Below are 10,936 nucleotides of genomic sequence, written 5' to 3' on the forward strand. Positions count from 1 at the left end.
GCAAAAAGGAATTGCATTAGTTGCAAAAGAGTCTACATGCAATTGGAAGTAAATAATAAAACGGACAAAAGATTGAACGCATGAAAAAGCAAGCCTTCTTCAATCTCAACTATCCTTTATATGTATCATGATATTATTATTATGACTTTATAGGAACTGCATTCGAGTCGGTGGTCTCATAGTTTAAATAATGTGGTAGTCTTTTCTCTTCCAGTAAGACAGGTCGTGAGTTCGATCTGATGACAGATCAAACCAAATACCTCAAAATGAAGTTTCTTCTTCTCGAACACTAAGATAAAATTGAGAACGGAAATGGGGAATATGTCAAAGAGACAACAGCCCGACCTAAGAGCAGATAACAACAGAAGACCACCAATAGGTCGTCAACGTAGCGAGAAAATCTCGCATCCGGATATGGGCCTCAGCTGACTCCTTAATAAAATTGTGGACTAATTCAGTGAAAATGGACGTCATACTAAACTCCAAAACATATAAATGAACTAAATGTGTCTTTCTATGTTGCGATGTTATACTATTGTTTTAGAAAAGGGAGAAGGTTTGGTACCATTAAAACGTTAAATCCCGCTGCAATTGTTTGCACCTGTCCTAAGTCAGGAATCTGATGTTGCGTGGTTGTCTTCTCTTTGTGTGGTTCATAAGTGTTTCTCGTTTCTCGTTTTTTAAATAGATTAGACCGTTGGTTTTCCCCGTTTGAATGGTTTTACACTAGCAATTTTGGGGGGCCCTTTATAGATTGCTGTCCGGTGTGAGCCTAGGCTCCGTGTTGAAGACCGTACTTTGACCTATAATAGTTTACTTTTATAAATTGTGACTTGGATGGATGGAGAGTTGTCTTATTGGCACTCGTTCCACGTCTTCCTTCATCTATAAAATTTAAAAAATTAAAAAAAAAATCAAAACTCATAAAGCCCATAGCTAGACTCCTGACTTGAGACAGGTAAAAAAATTCGGCGGGGTTAACATGTTTTGTGAAATCGCAACCATTCCCGTACGCCTCTAGCTAATGTAGAATAAAAAAAAGCACACATCAATACGTACAGTAAAACTCAGCTTTAAAGAAATCAGAATAGGTAACAAAAGGAACTAAGCAAAATGACAACGAAACGGAGCATTACATTCAGGAGAAAAAACTGGTCGCACTATATCGGAGTCAGAATGACGTGTACAGATAAGGTAACATGTTTTCTTATGAATTGACAAAGCAGTATTTATATGCATAGTCCGTCACCAGTGTATGTAATGTGCGAATCCTGAAATGCCATTTTCACTGTATCCGTGATGAATTTCTTATGTAGAATGATAAATAAACAGACGACAAATTCATGATTTTTGAATAAAGTAAGAAATAATATACAATATGTACTGTTTTTATAAATTCATGATAAATGTATTTGATGCGGACGGATTCTAATCGCGCCTACAGCCATCCAGGTGTAAAATTAATACACAGATAGATAAATATTAAGAATAGTTCACGAACAGAGCGTGCAAATGTTTTAAAAGTAGCAGTCAAGTTTTATTTGCAGAAAAAATGTACCTTTTAACATGATTATTAATGTAGTATAACTTAAAACAGTTTTTTTTGTTCAACTTGTTGATATTGAATCAAATTCCAGTTTGTTATTTTTGTGATGTGATTCATGTTTACGGTTGAATAATGATACCATACTTTCATTTTCACTGTAGAGCGATTCATTACTGTTGTATATGCGATGCATTTTCACAGAAGGATTTTAATTAATTTCCTTCTCATATATAAAGTCGTAATTTAGCCGACTTTCTAACATAATTTATGAAGGCAGAAGGATTGATTATATATGCATACTTTGTTATGCTTTTTAGTGATTTTCAACTAAATTGGAATATTGAACCGACTGCTAGCAGCCGGTTGGATATTGAATATCAATTATCGAATGTCAAATAACGGACAGACCGCTAACTTCACATACATATTTAAAACGGAATGAAATGCTTTAGAAATCAGTATAAACCGTGAAATTGTCGATTTCCGCTGTTAGATTGCATTTAACTAAGATTTAGCGATTTTTGGAACGTTTGAGCCTTACGCAGTTTTTTGGATTTTAGACATATGATCAAAATTGGCTGCTGGAAAAAAGTGGCTGATATCTTGATTGGCCGATAAAAGTGGCTGCCAGCTTGAGTCTAGTCTTTGTTAGTAAAGAAAGCAACAATCGGGTCACCTTGATATATACTGACTGATTTTAAAAACGCAACCCTCATTTTGTAGATTTTTTTCATTATTCAAAATTGGCTATTTCTCAATTTTCACGCGTAATTCGATATTTAAGTCCTTCGTTACTCCTGTAATATCCTTTGCGGAACATATTGACTGTATACCTTTTGTTCCTCCCTTAATAAGCTTTCGATCGAGGTCAAATATATATCTGAAATTAGGGGCGGCTGAAAGGTCCTGCCAGTCTATTCCATTATTCAAAATATCCATTTCATTATTCAAAATTGGCTATTTCTCAATGTTCAGACGTATTTCGATATTTAAGTCCTTCGTTACTCCTCTAATATGCGTTGCGGAACATATTGACTATATAACTTTTGTTCTTCTCTTAATAAGCTTTCGATCGATGTATAATATATATCTGTAATAAGAGGCTGAAGGGTCCTGCCAGTCCATTCCATTATTCAAAATATCCATTTCATTATTCAAAATTGGCTAACATGTTTAACCCCGCCACATTATTTATGTATGTGTCTGTCCCAAGTCAGGAGCCTGTAATTTAGTGGTTGTAGTTTGTTTATGTTGTTTATGTGCTACATATTTGTTTTTCGTTCATTTTTTTTTACATAAATAAGGCCGTTAGGTTTCTTGTTTGAATTGTTTTACATTATCTTGTTGGGGCCTTTTATAGCTGACTATGCGGTATGGGCTTTGCTCATTGTTGAAGGCCGTACGGTGACCTAAAGTTGTTAATGTCTGTGTCATTTTGGTCTTTTGTGGATAGTTGTTTCATTGGCAATCATACCACATCTTCTTTTTTATATTTCCTCATTTTTACGCACGTTGTGGCATTTAAGTCCTCCGTAAACCCTCTTATGGTCATTGCGAATCAAAATATAGCTTTAGTGTCAACAGTCAATTTTTTTATATTTATTTCACTATTCACCGCTTCAATTTAAATAATGAAACATAAACTATTTCATTATTCATTATTCATTTTTTTAATATTGAATAATGAATAGTGAACTATTTCATTATTCATTATTGAATAATGAACTATCAATAATGGACGTACTTCAGCGCGGTATTTTTACATTTTTTTTTTATACCAAATCATGTTTGATCCTTAAACAACTACTATTCCTGCTTATCATACTTCTTTCTCTTTCGAAAAAATCAACATCTGACTTATCTGTGGTTATTGAACATACCGAGTTATTGAGATCGCATGAATTTCAGAAAGCGAAATTTCGAACAAATAAAAGATTTTTTCCTTTTTTTTCCTTTGTGAAACTGTTCTTTCAATCCTTGGCTACACTTAAATCAGTTTAAAATGTTGCATCTCTATATTTCGAAGACTGAGGAGCAAACAAAACCTGAATAAACTCATTAGAATACTGTAAACAGAAAAACGTGAACGTGCTGCAACCAGACAATTTGACGTCAGAAACTCGTCTAACTGTCCTTTCAAAAATGATACCGGTAGAAGGGATTTGTTGAAGACCAAACAATGCACCGTCGATAGAATTTGATTACGCAGCGTCATTTGCGAGACAGACCTACGACCGCAACGTCAACTGCTAATCAAATTGCTGAATGCCATTCTGGACAGATTTATGCTATAAATGTTTCCCATTAACCGAGATGCCGAAGAATCGACTGCAGAAAAACATCTTAAGCCTTAAAGTTTCAACTGCATAATTGCCAAAACCCATTTTAATGGGTAGAACAACGACAAAACCAGAAGGTGCAAAACAGAACCCAAAACGTCGCAATCAGAATTGGTTGACCTTTCTGACAATCATTTTTGCGATTTTTACAGGCAGTCATTGATTTTCAAGGTGGCACGTTCATTGGTAAGGGGAAAACCAGGGTTTCAGTGTATACCACAACATTTGAACATTGAAAATGACGTAATCAATTCAACTTTTGAACTGGCATTTTTTTTTAAACATTGAAGTAAAGACAGAACTTTCTGTTCATGAGTTTGTTTACAAAAAATTGAATATATGAAAATGGGAATTAAAAAGAATAATCTAGTGTTGCGTTTCTAAAGTCGGTCAGTATATGTTTGAATTTCTCATAAATCGTTAACTATGTTCTTGATGTTTTACTTACGAACGGTACAGAACTATGACGATAAAAACATAAAACAAAGTACAGAAAAATATCGATAAACAGTACACCATGTCCGAAATCAACCATAAGTTGGTTAATATACCCGTGTATATTCAAGTGAGAATCTACGACCAACTTGCATTGTAAATATCATCAGTTTTAAAGTCATTTTTTAAGACTATTTTCAGGTCTTGCATGTCGATTTATCATATAAAAACAATAATGAAAATTCATCGCAACTCCAAAAATTCTACATCAGAAATGATTGCACTTTCAGTGATAATTCATCGCATCTATAGTTAAAATGAATAGCATCAAGTCAACAATATTATGGATTCAGCTGCTTAAATTACACTTTTTTGGACTTTAATCTTGTGATTATAAATTAGAAAGTTATATTCTTATTAAATTGTGTTAAAACATACAGTTAAATCAATTATTTCGAACTTTCAAAAAGTAAACAAACGCATTTTTTCCCGTCATCCTTTATTCTACAATAGATATACTCGCATATAACAGTGAAAATTAACAAACAGGATTCGCACTTTATATACACTGGTCACTATGTTATCGTCCAGATAAACAAGTGGGGTTTGCCAAAAGATGTTTGACACAATGCGTCATTTAATTCATCCATCAATCATGATGTTACAATACAATTTACAAAATAACAAGCATTAACTACTTAGTATTGAAAATGATAATAATAAATCATAAATACCTCATATATAAGTTAAATCAGCTATCTGTTAACCTTCAATGTAATTCACTGAGTATAACTACCAAAATATTAGTAGGTCAAACTAAACTTTGTATTATTGTTCATAGTTGTAAACATTATTGATTTTATCTACCGTTTGACGGCTTCAGCCTGATATGTTATCGTAGATGACAATATGTGTACATGTATGTTAGGGTAAAAATGTTTACAAGCTGAAAGTGACATTTTGAGTGTTAGTGTTTTTTTTTAAATTTAAGTTTTATCTTTTTTTAGGGGGAGTTAAGGCACACTTTTACTGTAATTAACCATACAACTGGCGGAATCAAGTTAAAAGGGACGAAATTCACCAAATTAACATGTTTTTTGAAGTTGCTTTTTATGACCATTTAAAACTTACGATATAAACTGTTACTTTTACGAAAATGAAACTAGCACTTTTCTTTAATTTTTTTTCAAATCAGAAATAAATGATATAATGAAATAAGATCTTTCAAATATTCAAACAAGATACATTGCATACCTTTCCTTCGCTGGTCAATATCTTTTAAAAATTGATCAAAACCTACAGGAATTTCAATATCAATACTGAAATTCTTAGTAAAGAGACAAATATTCTCAGCAAATACTAGTCACAGTATGAAATTCAAGAGAAACATACAAACACAAAACGATGAAGAAAAACACCCAACATAAAACAAAAATATTTGACCCGAAGACAAATCAAACCGAAAGATATTTTAATGTCATTTACAACTTTTTTGCAGAACATGTCATTAAGATATTCGAGGGACCTAATACATTCAACTATTGAAATCGGTTCCTTTGGAGTGTAAAGAACTCGTTGGAAGTACTTGATAAATTGTATGCTTATATTGGTGATTTTGAATCTGTTCAAAGTTTTGATTTTTCTACCCTGTATACCACATTGCCTCACATTCTCATTTAGAAAAAATTCACACACCTCAGATTAAATGGGCATTTAAAAAGTCAGAATGTGAATATATATGTTCAAACTCTTTTAGGTAATTTTTTAGTAGCAATAAACAAAAAAACTATGTTTGGACATGCTTTGATACTATATATGCCCTTGAATGTTTACTAGATAACATTTTTGTTCGCTTTGGGGATTCCGTATATCGTCAGATAATCGGGATTCCAATGGGGACTAACTGTGCACCACTTATTGCGGACCTGTTTTTGTATTGCTATGAGTTACAATTTATGACAAAAATAAGCAAAGACCCATCAAAACAACATCTGATAAACAAATTTAATAATACTTTTAGATATTTGGATGATATTTTGGCTCTCAATAATGACGACTTCAGTATGTATATTAAAGAAATTTATCCTGTTGAACTTACTTTAAATAAAGTTAATACAAACAATGACCACTGCCCTTTCCTCGATCTTGATATCTATATCACTAACGGAAAGCTGAATACTAAAATTTTTGATAAAAGAGATGATTTTTCATTTCCTATCGTTAATTATCCATTTTTAGATGGTGACGTTCCCTTGTCACCATCTTACGGTGTTTATATATCTCAACTTGTACGATTCGCTCGTGTATGTAACAATGTTTTAGATTTTCACGAGAGAAATTTATGTATTACTGAAAAATTATTACACCAGGGTTTTCGATATCACAAACTAGTCAAAACATTTACTAAATTTTATCATCGGTATAAGGACATCATTCGTAAATATAGCTCAACATGCAGACTTCTTAAACGTTCAGGTATTTCACATCCAATTTTTTATGGAAATATTCTTTAAAGCACAAAGGTGTCAGTATTCACCTCAAAAACTAACAAAACCTTTGAATAGACTTATTAAGAAGGGATATAGTTACGATACTATTGTCAGGTCATTAAAGATTGCATATTTTGGCGTTAATATTGATTCACTTATAGGGTATTTGCATCGGAACTAAACACATTTATTCAAAAACCAGTTGTTGGCATGACACGGGTTATGTTCTTCTCATATATGTTATGATGGTATGATACTAAACCCCTAACGGGAAGGATTGTGCCTGATGTTCATATGATGAAATCATAATCTTTCAGTCAGTTTAATTGAAGTCTGGAGCTGGCATGTCAGTTAACTGCTAGTAGTCTGTTGTTATTTATGTATTATTGTCATTTTGTTTATTTTCTTTGGTTACATCTTCTGACATCAGACTCGGACTTCTCTTGAACTGAATTTTAATGTGCGTATTGTTATGCGTTTACTTTTCTACATTGGCTAGAGATATAGAGGGAGGGTTGATATCTCACAAACATGTTTAACCCCGCCGCATTTTTGCGCCTGTCCCAAGTCAGGAGCCTTTAGCCTTTGTTAGTCTTGTATTATTTTAATTTTAGTTTCTTGTGTACAATTTGGAAATTAGTATGGCGTTCATTATCACTGAACTAGTACTAATATATTTGTTTAGGGGCCAGCTGAAGAACGCCTCCGGGTGCGGGAATTTCTCGCTACATTAAAGACCTGTTGGTGACCTTCTGCTGTTGTTTTTTTCTATGGTCGGGTTGTTGTCTCTTTGGCACATTCCCCATTTCCATTCTCAATTTTATCCTTACATGGAAGAAGAAGAAGGGAATATCAAGTACTTGAGAAAATATGAATAGTGAATAGCTTTATCAAATTTGTGGCGTATGCACAACAGAATATGAAAACCCCTTTCAGAGAAAGGATTTGTACATTGAGACACTATATAAATCCTTGATCCCATGGATTCCACCATCAGTGAGTTGAACGACTAACATTTATTACAGTATAAATTTAAAAAAAATACATAAATATGTGACAATATATACAAGTACTTGGAATGTGGTTACATTGTCTCTGTATGTAAAATTGTTGACCCGAGGCTTACACATAAGTAAAATAAGACCTTCATTGAATATTATCCTCATTCTTACCTACTTTAGTCTGTCAATTATCTTTAAATGCACTTTCAATATAGAGAATTTGTCCAACAAAAAGGGTCACACTCTATCTCCATGCACATTCATACGTCGGATCTGTTTTAAGAACACTCATTAAACTTAAATAACATTATGTTGTTAAAAAAACCCTGCAGTAGCAATTTATCATTAACTCGGATGCACACGAATGTCTATGCATGGTTTTAAAATATGAATATGTTTTTATATGCATAAAACTTGTATCCACTGAAATTCTGCTAAAAAGTACCCATGAGCCTACATGTTATTGAGTGATGTCGTGTGCTGTCTGTCATATTTGTTTTTCGTTTTCGTGTAATGTTTTTTTTTCATACATGCAAGGATTACAGTTTCTAACAGACTAATATGATGAGTTCCAATAACTTTGATGGAATTTTCAACTGTTAAAGAACTGGTCAAAATTGTGAAGTCCTCCCCCCAAAAAAAAAAGAAACACTAAGAAAACAAATCTTAGATTCTTAAGGTCGTTAGTTTTTTCGTTTAAGTTGTTTCACATTTTGTCATGTCGGGGCCTTTTATAGATGATTATTATGGGTTTTGATTTTTGCACATAGTTGGATGTCATATTGTGATCTATAGCTGTTACTTAAAATCGTGTCATTTGGACTCTGTTGATTACTGAGGTAATTAAACTACGCCTCAGGGCAATAGTTACACTTCGGGGACAATAAACTTACTATTCCACTCATACTCAGTCAATAAGTATACACTAGTGACCTCTTTATGGAATATGAAGGTATTAAGCCTTGATTGTATGGTTCAACTGACTTTAAAGTTTAGCTGTTCCAATAGTTATTTAGTGTATATAAGTATTTTGTGTAAAGCTATAGCCTCGGTCACACCTTACCGGATAGCACGAACGGACGCCTAACAAAATTGTTATCCGTTGGGAGTCAGTTTATGTGCTGACCGAATAAAACGGACGCGTAACGAATGCATAACGGACACACACCGGATATGCAACTTACGAGAAACGGAAACGTACCAGACAGAACGGATGTCGAACGTATATCTAACGGACGAGTACCGGATAAAACGGACACCTAACGGAAGCGTACCGGATAAAACGGATAAACACGATATTCAGAAAAAAATTGAAGGCGACAATAACCGTTACATGTAAATCGCATAAATATTCAAACAGTTTCTGTGTAACTGGTTTTGGTTTGTTCATCAAAATGCCACCAAAGGGTTACTTTAAGATCAATATGAAAATTAAGAATTCATGACACTCAAGAAATCTGACATACCAATAATTATTTTATCTGACGCGAAATTTCCAATAGGCATTTATCCGTTTCAGATCCGTTCGACATCCGTTTTATCCGTTAAACGTCCGTAAGACGTCCGTTGGTGAACTTGTCTACCATACCTCCAACGGATGTATAACGGACAAGTAACGGGTACAAAACGGAAACGAAACGGACGAGTACCGTACAAAACGGACGCCTAATGTACGTTCAACGGACATTTTATCCGTTGGACGTCTGTTCAAAGTTTTGAAAATGCTCAAAATTGTCCAACGGACAGAACGTCGACTCGACGGATAAAACGTACGCTAAACGGACACCAAACGGATATGGACGGACGTTTAACGTATAAGAACGAACGTCTAACGGACATGAACGGATTGAAAAAGAAGTTATCCGTTAGGCGTCCGTTCGGGCTATCCGGTAAGGTATTATTCATGTAATTAACATCGATTACCGATTAAAAGGCTATTACACATCAGCAAGGGGTTGTTATTATCATCATGAAAACAAAAAGGGTAAGTTGAGCGCATTGAATGGTCATCAGTAGATGAGAGAATAATTGACCAGACTGAAGCTAGAGAACAATAGCCAGCGAACTATAAGGCAATATATCGAGAAATCAAAAAACAGAATAAGACAACAACGGCCGTTATATAAAAAAAATATTCAAAAAGGCAGAAAATCCGTTAAAATATAGAAATTTTAACTCAATTTTGAAATGGTTTGTATCACATCTATTGATTTAAAAAGGAAACTAACATAAATAAAATTGAGAATGGAAATGGGGAATGTGTCAAAGAGACAACAACCCGACCATAGAAAAAACAACAGCAAAAGGTCACCAACAGGTCTTCAATGTAGCGAGAAATTCCGGCACCCGGAGGCGTCCTTCAGATGGCCCCTAAACAAATATAAACTAGTTCAGTGATAATGAACGCCATACAAAAAAACACATCTGCAGAAACAGGGTCGGCCTATTCCAGGGCTTTTAGAGAAAATAATGAGGGGTGTCACTATGTATGACTATACAGGTCTTGTAGAGGAGAAACAGGCGCTTCTTTTACGCAAGGTATCGAAGGGCGCTTTGTTCAAAAACCTGAAACTAGATCTCAAAATTTGAAAAAAATTTCAAAAAAATAGGGGGGTCGGCCTATTCCAGGGTTTCTTGTGAAAAATAATGAGGTGTGTCACTATGTATGACTATATAGGTCTTGTAGAGGAGAAACAGGCGCTTCTTTGCGCAAGGTATCGAAGGGCGCTTTGTTCAAAAACCTGAAACTAGAGCTCAAAATATGAAAAAAATGACAAAGTAATAGGAGGGTCGGCCTATTCCAGGGCTTCTAGAGAAAAATAATGAGTGGTATCACGGGGTATGACTATATAGGTCTTGTAGAGGAGAAACAGGCGCTTTATTTTCGCTACGTATCGAAGGGCGCTATGTTAAAAAATCTGAAACTAGAGCTCCAAATTTGAAAAAAATGTCAAAAAAATAGGGGGGTCGGCCTATTCCAGGGCTTCTAGAGGAAAATAATGAGGGGTGTCACAGGGTATGACTATAAATATTAAAGGTCTTGTAGAGAAGAACTAGGCGCTTCTTTTGCGCAAGGTATCGAAGGGCGCTATGTCCAAAAATCTGGAACTAGAGCTCAAAATATGA

This window comes from Mytilus trossulus, chromosome 8 (assembly GCF_036588685.1).
Source record: "Mytilus trossulus isolate FHL-02 chromosome 8, PNRI_Mtr1.1.1.hap1, whole genome shotgun sequence".
NCBI lineage: Eukaryota > Metazoa > Mollusca > Bivalvia > Mytilida > Mytilidae > Mytilus > Mytilus trossulus.